Genomic DNA, 15,410 nt, shown 5'->3' on the forward strand with positions numbered 1-15,410 from the left:
AACTTTGATGTGGGATAAAAACCATTTCTCCCATAAGCACTTTATGAAACTGCCATGGTTGTACTTAGTACCTCTTAGACTACTTGTACAAATTATATGAAATATTTTTACTGTGTACTTTTTGAGTAATTTGAGTTTCAAAGTCCTCAGAATCAGCATTTTCGACTAACTTTGATGTGGGATAAAAAAAGATTTTCCCATAAGCACTTTATGAAACTGCCATGGTTGTACTTAGTACCTCTTAGACTACTTGTACAAATTATATGAAATATTTTTACTGTGTACTTTTTGAGTAATTTGAGTTTCAAAGTCCCCAGAATCAGCATTTTCGACTAACTTTGATGTGGGATAAAAAAAGATTTTCCCATAAGCACTTTATGAAACTGCCATGGTTGTACTTAGTACCTCTTAGACTACTTGTACAAATTATATGAAATATTTTTACTGTGTACTTTTTGAGTAATTTCAGTTTCAAAGTCCTCAGAATCAGCATTTTCGACTAACTTTGATGTGGGATAAAAAAAGATTTTCCCATAAGCACTTTATGAAACTGCCATGGTTGTACTTAGTACCTCTTAGACTACTTGTACAAATTATATGAAATATTTTTACTGTGTACTTTTTGAGTAATTTGAGTTTCAAAGTCCTCAGAATCAGCATTTTCGACTAACTTTGATGTGGGATAAAAAAAGATTTTCCCATAAGCACTTTATGAAACTGCCATGGTTGTACTTAGTACCTCTTAGACTACTTGTACAAATTATATGAAATATTTTTACTGTGTACTTTTTGAGTAATTTCAGTTTCAAAGTCCTCAGAATCAGCATTTTCGACTAACTTTGATGTGGGATAAAAAAAGATTTTCCCATAAGCACTTTATGAAACTGCCATGGTTGTACTTAGTACCTCTTAGACTACTTGTACAAATTATATGAAATATTTTTACTGTGTACTTTGAGTAATTTGAGTTTCAAAGTCCTCAGAATCAGCATTTTCGACTAACTTTGATGTGGGATAAAAAAAGATTTTCCCATAAGCACTTTATGAAACTGCCATGGTTGTACTTAGTACCTCTTAGACTACTTGTACAAATTATATGAAATATTTTTACTGTGTACTTTTTGAGTAATTTGAGTTTCAAAGTCCCCAGAATCAGCATTTTCGACTAACTTTGATGTGGGATAAAAAAAGATTTTCCCATAAGCACTTTATGAAACTGCCATGGTTGTACTTAGTACCTCTTAGACTACTTGTACAAATTATATGAAATATTTTTACTGTGTACTTTTTGAGTAATTTGAGTTTCAAAGTCCCCAGAATCAGCATTTTCGACTAACTTTGATGTGGGATAAAAAAAGATTTTCCCATAAGCAGTTTATGAAACTGCCATGGTTGTACTTAGTACTTGGGTTTAGATTTGTCCTTTTTCCTTTTAATTAACATTTCTATTTCGAGGTCGATTCCATGCCGTATGAGTAACATTTTAACATTTGGTTATTACTCTGGATATAAAATTAACATAGACAAAACAGAGGCACTGGCTATTGGGGGGAACATTTCTCAACAGGCCATATCCCTCTTCCCTTTTAAATGGCCAAGTACTGGTATTAAATATTTAGGCATACCATAACACCCACATTTGACCAATTTGTATAAAGCCAAGTACACGAGGCTTATCAATAAGATCAGAGAGGACGTGGATAGATGGACTGTTCTGCCTCTTTCCTTGATAGGGAGGGTGGAAATAATCAGAATGAACATACTCCCTAGGCTACTGTATCCGTTTCTAATGCTGGCCATCCCAATTGATAACCACACTTTTACTAAATTTACTAAATCAATTACTCTCACGTTTAATATGGCAGGGGAAATTACCTAGTGCGTTTCAAAACATTACAGCTGGCCAAGCATGGTCGAGATTTACGATACAAATATGGAGAGCGGTCCAGAAAGAGTTCAGTTTGCCTTTAACATCGGGCCTGACCTCAATTGGTTTCATTGGGGACTTTACACCATCAACTCTGGATGCAGGATTCAGTGGATAGAGGACAAAGGGTCTGAAATTTGTTTACCAATTTATTCACTCCGGCCAGCTTAAATCCTTCCAACAACTCAGAGTGGAGTTTAGCCTTCCTAGTACTGACTTTTTCAGATGTCTCCAATTAAGGCATTTTTTTGAAAACCAGGAAGATTGGGACAAAAAATTCGACACCCTTCTCCAATAGAACGCTTTATAGCTAATATACAAATTGATGCTTCAAAACAAAAAATTCGTTCTAAATTATATCAAAACCTAATATCAATGAACCCCAACGACTCACTATACATTAAGTTGAAGTGGGAGGCTGAGCTCCAACAGGAGATCTCACAAGAAGAGGAGTGGTTCGATGTTTGTACTGAACTACATAAGGTGACTAATTCTAACTCCTGGAGAGAATATATATGGAAGGTCATTAGTATGTTTTTCAAGACCCCCTTATTGACTGCTAAAGCAGGTACAACTCCCACAAGCCAATGCTGGAGGGGATGTGGACGTGGTGAACAAATTAACCATACATTTTCTGGACATGCCCAAAATTATGTCACTTCTGGGTACGGTGACCAGGTGTCCCCCTTTTGGTTGTACTGTTTCCACCATTTGAGACCGCGTCCCACGTATTGAGAGGATGTCCCTCTTTTCGAAGCAAAAATCGAACACAAGACATTCCTGTCAAGTGATAAAGTTTGAATATTTAAAACAGATGTTAGGTGGTAACAAGCCGGCTGCCAGTGCCAAGATGAATGTGGAGAGATATAATTCTGTATTTAATTTGTATTTATTTTGATTTAACCTTAATCTATTCGGTGAAGACGAGTTATTCTAATACAAAAATTTACATTATCTATCTGTCCCACTTTGTCCCACCAAAATCTTACTGTTGTCCTGCTTTTGGACTTTTTGCATTCAGGGATGTAAAAAAAAGTATTCAACATGGACATCCCACAAGATTTCAAAACTGCCATCCTCGGAGTCATAACGGAGGGCATTGAGGGAAGGAAAAGTGTGTATCTTCTTCAAATACTGTTAACTGCTGCCAAGAAAATTATCACAATTAATTGGTTGAAGCCCAGTCCCCCAACACATAACCAATGGCTAAACAAAGTTAAAGAAATTCAGGACATGGAGAGGATGACTCATCTGATCAGGTTGCAAGGTGAACAGTTCGATATAAAGTGGGCTTGTATAGAGCGTATAGGGCTATAAAGGCACTGCATTATATTTATTTTCATCTTATTTCCCATTTGATTGTCATTTTCTTTTAAAAATGTGTTTGATTTATCTCACCAGTAATACTTACCAATGTACAGTTTTGCTTGTAGTGTTCCCCACCCACCCCGCCTAACCAAACCCCCCCCCCCACGACTCCACCCCACCTACCCAACCTCCTCCAATGTACGTCTTTTTTACGTCAAATGTATATACTCTCTTTTCTGGACTCAACAGTACTGTATTTTTTTATCTGCAAATTCTGGTGTACCTGTTTTTCTTTTTCTTTTTATGTTTCCCCCACGCCCCTTCCCCAAGCATAGCAGTCTCGGTACAGACATGATGTTAAACGTGTTGTAAAGTATATCTGCATATCTGTACTGTCTTGATTTTGTGCTGAATAAAAAAATATGATGAACATTTCTATTTCACAATGACATTGCAATTCTAAATGATTGAATCAATACAATAGTTTTTAGCTAAAAGTCATGAACATGTAGTTGTGGAATGACAGGTTTTGTTTTTGATTATCTAGCACAAATGAACAGGGTTGGTTCATTATACTTTTAGACGGCATTGTCAAAATTTCACGAAACACAGTGAAAATTTTTTTTGGATGTATTGCAAGAAGATATTTTAACTTTTACCTTTAAAACAGTATAACTGTAGTAGCACGTGCCAATATTAGAGTTTTTATAGTTTGTTTTTTAACTTTTGTTTTGGCTTTTGATGTTCAACTTACCTAGGTTGCTTTGATGTTGCAATAAAAACACATACAAGCATCTTTGAAATTAGCATGATGTATTTGAAATACAAAATTACTATTTACACATAATATCAATAAACGTAGATACTTATAACATATATTTGAAAATAAAATGAATATGAACACCTTTAACTATATATATACATTCTACTAAAAGTAAGTAGTCATGCCAATAATAAAAATATGAATATCCAACTAAACTACATAGATAAGCATAGGAGATGAGCAAATATTAAAAACAAAAAATGAAAGCTTATCAACTGAAACAGTCATTCAGTGATTGTGTCTATGTATGACAAAAACAGGCAAACAGATTGTTAAGTGTAAGTACAGTATTAATGTTTGCATGTAACTGCACTTTAACTGTTCCACAGTAAGAGGGCGCTATAGGCGTAAGGAGACGCAGCTATTGTAACTGACGTCAGGTATCAGGTATAAGGGATTGTTCCCTGCCCCTCTGTCTCTCTCTCTCTCTCTCTCTCTCTAGCTCTCATGGAGAGCAGGTCTAGTGGCGCAAATGTACATATTAAATAAACCACGCCAGTTAAGGCTAAAGAAGACCTCGTCGTCATGACCAGTTATTGCTCCCCATGTGACTCTGTCAACACAGATTTTCCCCCCTTTTTCTTAATTATTCTGCCCTAGTTGCAGAGACAGCAATTCCAATTGCTTCCTGGCTTCCTGGCTTCTTGGAGTTGGTCCTGATTCACCCCCAGGCACTGCTCATGGAACCATCTTTCACAGGTGTCACACTGTAGCTGTAAAATGAAATGAGTCACCATCAAATCTGATACATCTTGTCATCGGAAATGATGAAGTAATGAAGTGCAATAGAGAATAATTTTGGCAAAATTAGATTCATGTCAACTTTATTACATGTAGCTATAGTCTGTAGCATACTCGCCTCAAACACCAGTTTAATAATATCAGAAAATAAGTATATTATGTCTAAATTTTCAGTTTTTCAAATAGAAATGTTTTTTAGGTAGTTATAGGTAGAAGATTTATAGTTCTGGGAAAACCCCATGTTGCATCACTATAATGTAGTTACCTTTTGGTATTCATTGGTCAGTTATGTATTGCATACGACCTGCTTCTCCCTGCTTCCCATATTTTAATAGTGACTTACAGGATGTTGGTGTGTGAAAGAGGACACCAGCAGATAACACACACAAACCTCTCTCCAAGTGGTCAATTTGTGTTGCCTCAAGGTATAATTTGGTTTCCAGGCCTGATCTGGTGGACATGTACCATCAGTCTCCCAGCGGCGTAGAGTGAGGTGGAGGAACCGCGGGGTGTGCTAATTCAGTGCCCCATATTGCTATTTTCCAAGCTAATGTAGCTTTGTCAACGCTGCATTGAGGCTATTGTCATCATGTGGGTGGACTTAGGCTCAAACCTGGGGTGAAGTTACACTTTAATTTAATATGTTGCTATTAGACATGATTAGAATTGTCAGTATCCCTATTCCACTACTCATCACATTTTATATTCTCTCTGTTCATTATATGTGTAAACAATGTATATACATTACCATTTATCTGAGAGAAGTTGTCTTGACTGTTTTGTTAGTAAATCAATTTATATCGGTTACACAGTCATTTTGAATAGAGTTTTTTTTTTTTTGATCCACTTTTTCTCCCATTTTTCTATATTTTCTCCCATCCCAATTTCGTATCATCCAATTCAACCCTCCCCTGTCACGAACGCTGTTTCTTGCCTCCCACAAGCCGGCTGCAATGTGGACTAAGTCATACATAGCACAAGTCCCCTCCGGTACTTGAGGTAACAGCAGTCGCATCTTTTCACCTGCGCAGCTCGACCTCTCAGTGTCGAGGAGTAACGCGTGGGAGGCTCACGCTGCCCCCGACACTTCCTGATTCTACTGCGCAGGCGCACCAACCGACTTGTAGGAGTCGCTTGTTCACAACGTTCGATCCCCACCCTTCAGTTTTCCCTCCCCGTAATACGGCCAATGTGTATTACTGCGGACGACCAGCCAAACTGAAAAACAATGTGGAGAGCTGGATTCGAACACGCGAATCCTAGCGTCTCCACACTGGTGGCGAGTGCCTTAGACCACTACACCACCTAGCCGCCCCTCATTTTGAATAGAGTTAATGTGTGTGGGCTACAGCAGGGCTGACGCACGAGGTTGGCGTAAAAACATTATTCGCCATGCGCCGAAAAGTAGAAATCGAAGCATGGCCCTGCAGCATTTTCACTGGACCGCCTGATCTGGATAGACCCAGTGACTCAACAGTTTTGTAAATACATCTAATATCATAAATAGAATTTGATTAGAATTGATTAGACACACTATACACTACGACAAACACTCACCCAATCTGTAGTGGGAGGCCCAGATCCTGGGGGCTTTGAGGCAGAGCACATTGCACAGTTGTCCTCCATTTGAAACACTGCAGGAAAAGAAAATATGTTATTTAGACATACTGTATATGTATACAGTTAACAGAACAACATATAAGCAGACATACATAAACAATCCGTAATATTCGAAACATTACTAGGCAATGACCTGTATGCAACAAATAAAAAAAATGCAGGAATTAATATTTGTCACTGTTTCACTCTAAGCCCTGTTTTGTGTTCCATATTTCACCCATGCCTCCTGCCACTCTGCCTGTAAGCAACACTCTCAAAGAACACCTACGGGAGACTGCAATTCGAAACTGGCCCCTACAAATGTCTTAACCCAGTTGTACAGCAAATTACCAAGTATGGCTTTGTCAGTATTCCAATGTACATTGTACAGTGTGTGTCCCCCCCTACCCCAACCCCCCCCCCCCCCCCTCCAATGTACAGCCCCCACCCACCCACCCGACCCCACCCAACCTCCTCCAATGTACAGTTTCTACGTCAAATGTATATACTCTTTTTCTGGACACTTTTTGTATCACAACAGTACTGTATTTGCAAATCTGATATGTCATAAATGTATAGATGTAGCAGTACTGTCTATCTGTATGTCATGTATGTCATATATGTTATGATGAATTGAAAATGGGGGACCCTGATGTAAACAAGACGAAAGTATTTCTCTGGTCTGCATCCCCTTAACACCCCTGTATGTATTGAGCTGTACTGTACCTGTTGTGAAGGATCAGATTAAACCGAATATATATATTTATTTATGGATATATATTTAATAGTATTTGTATATCGTTTGATATCCCTTGTATATTCCTTGTACATATACACTGAATATCCCTTTAGTCTACTAACAGCCCATAATAGTTTCATTCTACCATTGGACAAGAACCTGGCGCCAGCAGCCAAGCCCCTTGGTTCAAGTTCAATCGTGCCGACGAACATGTCGTTACAAGCCCGGTTCCGCGTAGGAATACGTCTGGCGAAATACGAATGGTACTATTTGTTCACAGCGCATATATATATGGCGCAAGTAAAGTAGAACTTTCTTTTAGTCCATTAGTCCTTTACCCTCCAACCTAGTAACAGACGTGAAGCCTCACCCACGACCCACGTGTGGTGCAGTATGGCCTACTTGGCCTCAGAATAGGCATTGAGACATCGTGTGGATTAATAGTTGAATTGTCATAGTTTGGCACTATACCGTCGAGTGGGACGTATTTCTATTAAGTTAATAATAGTCTATTATGTATGGTGCATCGTTCGGTTTAGAGTTATAAAGTGAGCAGTACCCCCCATCGTTCCTGGCGTTATCTAGAGTCTTAACCAGGCTGGGCAGACCACGTGTGGTGCTTTCATCCGAGGAGTTCTGGGCCAGGACGAGTGGACCTGCACATTGGATTACTTCACCCGGACGACGGCGAGCCCTACACGGCTTGGATTATCTACTTGCTTTGGGTGCTTTGATTATGCCATGGATAACAGCCAACACTGCTGAGTGTTGGAACTACCCCCGAGAGGAGTCCAGGTGAGACGGCGTTCTACCCCGAGTGAGGTCGCCTCACGTCTCTTCGTTGTGGACCGGCAGCTACCGTCTACAAGAGGGCCCAGCTGTATTCATCTGTGGACCGAGGTTCTGTGGGCACCGTGTTCTGTGGGCACCGTGTTCAGCACTCTGAATTCTCCCAAGAAATCGTTGGCCAGATGGGATATCGCCAGCGGCTCTCCTAACCCCCCCCCTACTGACTTACAACCAGCGGGACCCCCCTTTAGTGTATCCAGCTATAATCATTTAAGTACCATCGCTATAGTTCCCTAAAGAACCAGGTTGTATACTTGCTCCCTGCGTAACCAGAGATTGGACATTCAATGTTGATTTGCCTACGAATACTCATTTGCCTTACAAGTGCATTCAAATCATAAATGTCATTAAGTGAACGTTGTATATACCCTTTGCTATATAAAATATTCGATTTATACATTTGTGTGGACTTGGTTTCATCAGGTGGGAAAGTGTTCATCATATCTATATCATGTACTGTGTGGCCAGTAGTTAAAGTACATAATCGGTAGTGGTTTAATGATACCATACTTATCAATACAGTCAGGGAATTGTACCCCTCAGTTACAATTGGTCCTTCGAGCCGGAGGGTAACTAGTGTAATATTAATATAGTGTTATTAATATTGAAATGGCCTATGATGAACACTCCACGAAACGGTCCTCCTAACGTAGAACGCCCGCGGCGCAGACGACAGACACCTCAGTACTTAGAGGATTACGCTGTCAGTCAACTACCTAGCCTTCGACAAACGGTAAACGCGGTAAAAGTAGAAAGTAAAATTATGTCTGACCTTAACGACCAGGTTACCCCGACCACAGAGGCCCTAGTGGGTTCTAATGTAACTGACCAAGCTCACGGTGGGGACCAGGAGGGAGCTGACATGCCTTTACCCCCCGCCAATACCGAAGAAGTAGTCCCCGACCAGCCCCGGGAGGAAGACAACCCTACAGAGAGAGAACTCTGCACGGAAGAAGAGGAGGAGAGCGCCGAGGAAATAGAGCTCCAGGACTCCCCAACGAGTACAGCCAGGAGCGGCTCACCTCTACAACCGTCTTCCCCCAGCGAAGCGGAGAGGATGCTATCACAGGCGTTCCTCGTCAGCCTGACAGCCTCTACCGAACGCGATCGACTTCAGGGTGAACGCGATCGACTTCAGGGTGAACGCGATCGACTCCAAGCACAGACGCTTAGCGAGCGCGAACAACTCCAAGCGCAACAACGGAGCGAAGAAGAGCGCATACGCCTGGAGATGAGACGCCTTCAGACGGAAGAGAATATGGCAAGAGACCGGGCCGACGCCCAGCGCGCCGCTGCCGGTGCCCAAAGAGAAGCAGATCTCATCCAGCGCGAAACCGAGCGCAACAGACTACAGGGCGAGCGCGACAGACTACAAGCCGAGCGCGACAAGTTACGGGCGCGGCTAATGGAGCGGCTGACCCTCAGGGCAACACCCTCTCCCTCCGCCAGGGGTTCAAGGAACTCGTCGAGACAACAGTCAAGGGCAGCGTCTCCTAACCGAGCAAGCGACCCTGAACTTGACCAACAGACCAAGCCTATACCCCCCGCAGACCCCCTTCCCAGACCGGTCCAAGCGAGACCCAGCTACAAGGAAGGAGCGGCATACACTGCGGAGAAGCTAAATAAACGACTACAGGATCTAGAGGACCTGATAGAAGAAGAAGAGGGAGAGGAGGAGAACCAAGCCTGACGACAGCACAGTACTCCACCGGACCAGGAGGTCCAGTACAGCCCAGGCTATACCCCCGCGGCGCTGCGCTACAGACCCCCGACTCTATTCACGGGTGAGCACGACGCACGACCAGCCCCGAGGAATAGCACCTGGACCAGCGGGCCATGGTACCCTGCCGGTACCAGCCCACCGAGAGGCGCAAGGGGAGACTCGCCTAGGAGGCCTCTCCCCCAACGCTCGCCGATGTATCAGCCATCCACGGCATCATACATTGCCACACCGACCACCAGACGGAGTGTGTACAGAACACTCGCCAGACAATATGACCCGTTGGGATGTATTCTACCTTACACCACCCGGGCAAAGATGATTGTACGAGCACTATGGGACAAGGACCAGGGCTGGGACGACCCAATACCCGCACACCTTGCCTCCACATGGAGAGAGTGGGAGACGGAGCTCCGCTCACTCCCAGGCGTCAATATACGCCGCAGCTACTTCCCACCCACAGTGAGGCCAGAGACATGCAAGATGGATCTACACGTCTTCAGTGACGCCTCCGAAGTAGCCTATGGATCGGTGGCCTACTTGCGTGCCCAAGAGAAGGGAGGAGAGATACACACTGCTTTCATCCTGGCTCGCTCAAGAATAGCCCCACGAAAGCAACAATCTATCCCGCGTCTAGAGCTCTGCGCAGCCCTAGCAGGAGCGCATCTAGCCACGTTAATCCAACGTGAACTCACCATTCCGGTGCACAGAACAATCTTGTGGTCAGATTCCACGACAGTACTCACATGGATCAAGTCTGATTCATGCAGATACAAGGTCTTCGTGGGAGTCAGAGTCACCGAGATTCAAGAGTTAACAGAAGCAGCGAGCTGGCGGTATGTGGACACCAAACACAACCCAGCTGACGTCATCACCCGGGGAATGTCCCTGGATGACCTCACCCGTCGCAACATCTACAGTGACGGACCAGAGTTCCTCCAGCTCCCGGAAGAAGAGTGGCCTACGCCCACCCCACGGGAAGCGAGTAAAGAGGAGGCTGAGAACAAGAAACATATGTTCTGTGGACTGAGCACAGTCGCCTCCACAGACCCCAACATAGATGATTGCATTACCCTACAGAGTGCGCAGCTAAAGACATTCCTGTGGCACCACCGAGAGATTCAGCCCACTGCCGACATTTCAGCAGCTGACTACGAAGAAGCAGAACTTCTTCTACTACAACGAGCCCAGAGAGACTCGTTCCCCGATGAGCTAGACTGTCTACAGGGAGGAAAGCCTGTCCCATCAGACAGCAGACTGCTCCACCTGGCACCCGAGAGCGACGCCCATAATCTCATCAGAGTGGGTGGTCGTCTGCGGAGAGCCCCCGATCTACCGGATGACGTTAAGTACCCGATAGTCTTGAACAGCCGACACAAGGTCACAGAGCTGATCATAAAGAAATACGACGAGGATGTACACCACGCAGGAGCAGAGAGAGTCTTCGCGGAGATCAGACATCGCTATTGGATACTTCAAGGAAGAGAAGCGGTGCGACGCTTCCAGGGAACCTGTCTAGACTGCCGAAAGTGGCGCGCGCAGCCTAGCATACCCCGGATGGCTGACCTACCTCCCCGTCGCCTCCGACTCGGCGACAAGCCATTCCACTCCACAGGCATGGACTGTTTTGGCCCGTTGTATATAAAGAAAGGAAGAGGAACCGAGAAGCGGTGGGGTATTGTATTCAAATGCATGACCACCAGAGCGATACATATCGAACTCCTTCCGACCATGAGCACAGACTCATTCCTTATGGCCTTCCGAAGATTCACATCACGGAAAGGAAAACCGTCTACATTGTTGTCTGATCACGGGACAAACTTCAAAGGCGGAGAAAGAGAGCTGAGAGAGAGCTTCCAAGCTATGGGCCCAGAACTTAAGACCCACCTCGCTCCATCCCAGATTGACTTCCAGTTTAATCCCCCGAACGCACCCCACTTCGGTGGAACCTGGGAACGAGAAGTACGTTCAATAAAGACAGCCCTGTACGCCGTGCTTGGGGCCCAGACTGTGGCGGAAGAAGTCCTAATGACAGTCCTCACGGAGATCGAGGGAGTATTGAACTCCAAGCCCCTCGGCTACGTCTCCAGTGATGTAGCAGATGTCGACCCAGTCACCCCCAACACACTCTTGATGGGGCGGCTGGACCCCGCGCTACCCCAGACAATGTACAGGCCTGAAGAAGCGAACGGCCGAAGAATGTGGAGGTACAGTCAAGTACTAGCTGACAAGTTTTGGAACAGCTTTCTACTCCACTACCTACCGTCTCTACAGACCCGCCAGAAGTGGGTAAAAGAGAGAGACAATTTGACAGAAGGAACAGTCGTCATGATTATCGACCAGTCACTACCCAGAGCTATGTGGCCGGCTGGCCGCGTAAGCAAAGTGATCACCGGTGCCGATGGCAAGGTCCGAGCAGCCGAGGTGCTCGTCCAAGGGCGAACTTACACACGACCCGTGGCGAGGCTAATAGAACTGCCCAGACTCCCAGACACTATCGATGACGACCATGACCCCACGACTTTGTGAGTTGACTGACCCTTACAGCGGACCTTGAGTGGTAGACAGTGCGGTTAATCTGTCTCTGCTTAGCTAATTAGGTGGGACTAATTAGGGGGGCGGCTGTTGTGAAGGATCAGATTAAACCGAATATATATATTTATTTATGGATATATATTTAATAGTATTTGTATATCGTTTGATATCCCTTGTATATTCCTTGTACATATACACTGAATATCCCTTGAATATCCCTTTAGTCTACTAACAGCCCATAATAGTTTCATTCTACCATTGGCCAAGAACCTGGCGCCAGCAGCCAAGCCCCTTGGTTCAAGTTCAATCGTGCCGACGAACATGTCGTTACAAGCCCGGTTCCGCGTAGGAATACGTCTGGCGAAATACGAATGGTACTATTTGTTCACAGCGCATATATATATGGCGCAAGTAAAGTAGAACTTTCTTTTAGTCCATTAGTCCTTTACCCTCCAACCTAGTAACAGACGTGAAGCCTCACCCACGACCCACGTGTGGTGCAGTATGGCCTACTTGGCCTCAGAATAGGCATTGAGACATCGTGTGGATTAATAGTTGAATTGTCATAGTTTGGCACTATACCGTCGAGTGGGACGTATTTCTATTAAGTTAATAATAGTCTATTATGTATGGTGCATCGTTCGGTTTAGAGTTATAAAGTGAGCAGTACCCCCCATCGTTCCTGGCGTTATCTAGAGTCTTAACCAGGCTGGGCAGACCACGTGTGGTGCTTTCATCCGAGGAGTTCTGGGCCAGGACGAGTGGACCTGCACATTGGATTACTTCACCCGGACGACGGCGAGCCCTACACGGCTTGGATTATCTACTTGCTTTGGGTGCTTTGATTATGCCATGGATAACAGCCAACACTGCTGAGTGTTGGAACTACCCCCGAGAGGAGTCCAGGTGAGACGGCGTTCTACCCCGAGTGAGGTCGCCTCACGTCTCTTCGTTGTGGACCGGCAGCTACCGTCTACAAGAGGGCCCAGCTGTATTCATCTGTGGACCGAGGTTCTGTGGGCACCGTGTTCAGCACTCTGAATTCTCCCAAGAAATCGTTGGCCAGATGGGATATCGCCAGCGGCTCTCCTAACCCCCCCCCTACTGACTTACAACCAGCGGGACCCCCCTTTAGTGTATCCAGCTATAATCATTTAAGTACCATCGCTATAGTTCCCTAAAGAACCAGGTTGTATACTTGCTCCCTGCGTAACCAGAGATTGGACATTCAATGTTGATTTGCCTACGAATACTCATTTGCCTTACAAGTGCATTCAAATCATAAATGTCATTAAGTGAACGTTGTATATACCCTTTGCTATATAAAATATTCGATTTATACATTTGTGTGGACTTGGTTTCATCAGGTGGGAAAGTGTTCATCATATCTATATCATGTACTGTGTGGCCAGTAGTTAAAGTACATAATCGGTAGTGGTTTAATGATACCATACTTATCAATACAGTCAGGGAATTGTACCCCTCAGTTACAGTACCCATTCTGCAATCTGTTAATAAACTTTTCAATCAATCAATCAATCTTCTGTTATTTTTTTCAATAAACCACCTATAAACTGTTCCTGGATGCCTGGAACAATCTGTATTCGTTTCCTCTTCCCTGCTCTCCTGATACAAACCGTGACAGGTTAAGTGTCAACATTCCTTATTGCAGCAGGAAAAAAAGTTATTCTTCAACTGTTAATGTCTCAATATAAGTAAAATTAATATAAGTTATGGGTTCAAGTGAGATATGTATGGGATATTTGGTTTGGGCCCTGTGCTTAAAATCTATGATGCTGTAGGCTATAAATGCTGTGTGTGGACTCAAAGGCAATTTTACAGGCTGTAGTTATTGTAGATTTGTTTGATTGCATTGGATTAATAGAAGATCATTATTTCCATAACAACTAACTAAGAACCATAACATAAAGCAGGACAAATGACTTACAAACCTGAACCATTGAGTATTGAAAGTGCACACTTTCTCCTCTCACAAGCCATCTCCTTTTTGGATGTCCCAAAGGACATAACTGGTAATGCAGGAAAGGCCTCCATCACTGCTCTTGCCATCTACACACCAACACACACAATCACACTTGTCATCTATTCTGCGCTACATCGTTTTTGCCAATAAAATTAATAAATTTAATTGATATTTCAATAAAAAGGATCAAACTATTAATAACTAATACTTGTAATGAGGTAATTAACACACCTTGAAGAATGTACATGACAAACTACATGCTGTGTCAACAACCAGCCCTCATCACTTTTCCCCTAAAAAATAAACTGAAAATTGATCATTTAGAAATGAATGACTTATCTTTTAACATCATTGACTATTTTATTCTTTAAACTTGTATAATAATCAAGCGACTGAAATAAATATAAGAATATATATATATGTAGCAGAAGCATAAATATTACATATAGTTAAAGTAAAAAACGATGTTACCATGGTAACTATGACCCCACAGCTACTGCCATCACGTTGAACTGGATGGTTCATGGTTGCTCCTCTCCATTTGACAGTCCCCCAGTCCTCCTTGCCATAGCAGGTCCTCCTCATCTTGAAGTAATCCCTTTGTAAAACACATTGTGGAATAGTCTCTAATGTAACTCCCAACAGACACATGTAGAATACAAATCTTTAAATATTGTGTAAAATAAAAACACTCCATTCGAACAATATGGACACTGGAAAATATTGTAGGTTACCTTGCTTACTGAGCTACTTCATTTAGAATTGTGTACACAGATACTAAGGGCGGGATAAGGAAATATAATTTAAAAAACAGCTGAGACCACCGAGCACAAAATAAATGCTTCAGTGGTGTGGGTTTGGGAACTTCTGTTAACATACTTATACATGTTTACTTAAACACAAAATATAATTCTAAGATCACTTAATATCTAATTTGCTGACTTACCGTACTCTTTTCGCAGCATTTTCCGAGTCTGCTTGCTCTTTGGAATTTGCCGCTGGATCCACCAAAAATACTGATCCTATGGCAGGAAATACGTACTAAAAAAAAGTGATGTTATTTCAAAACAGCATCGAACATTATATACATATTTAAATGAAAGGGATTTCTGAATGAAAACAATCACTAACCAGCAACTTCCAGTGTGTTTCGTCAACATTTACAAAGGCGATCACAGCTTGATA

General features: G+C 43.2%; 1 protein-coding gene and 1 long non-coding RNA gene across 2 annotated transcripts in view; both read right to left on the reverse strand.

The window, feature by feature from the left end:
* The window catches only part of LOC311237560 (acyl-coenzyme A thioesterase 1-like), a 31,443-nt gene that overhangs the window by 8,895 nt on the left and 7,138 nt on the right, over positions 1–15,410 (reverse strand). The window lies entirely within an intron of this gene.
* On the reverse strand, positions 4,719–15,268 carry LOC311237561. Its single transcript, XR_014620290.1, has 5 exons — positions 15,172–15,268; positions 14,697–14,823; positions 14,194–14,311; positions 6,357–6,433; positions 4,719–4,771 (listed from the first exon to the last, which is right to left on the reverse strand). It is a non-coding gene; the product is annotated as an uncharacterized lncRNA (long non-coding RNA).

This window comes from Notolepis coatsorum, assembly GCF_963971535.1.
Source record: "Notolepis coatsorum genome assembly, chromosome: 11".
NCBI lineage: Eukaryota > Metazoa > Chordata > Actinopteri > Aulopiformes > Paralepididae > Notolepis > Notolepis coatsorum.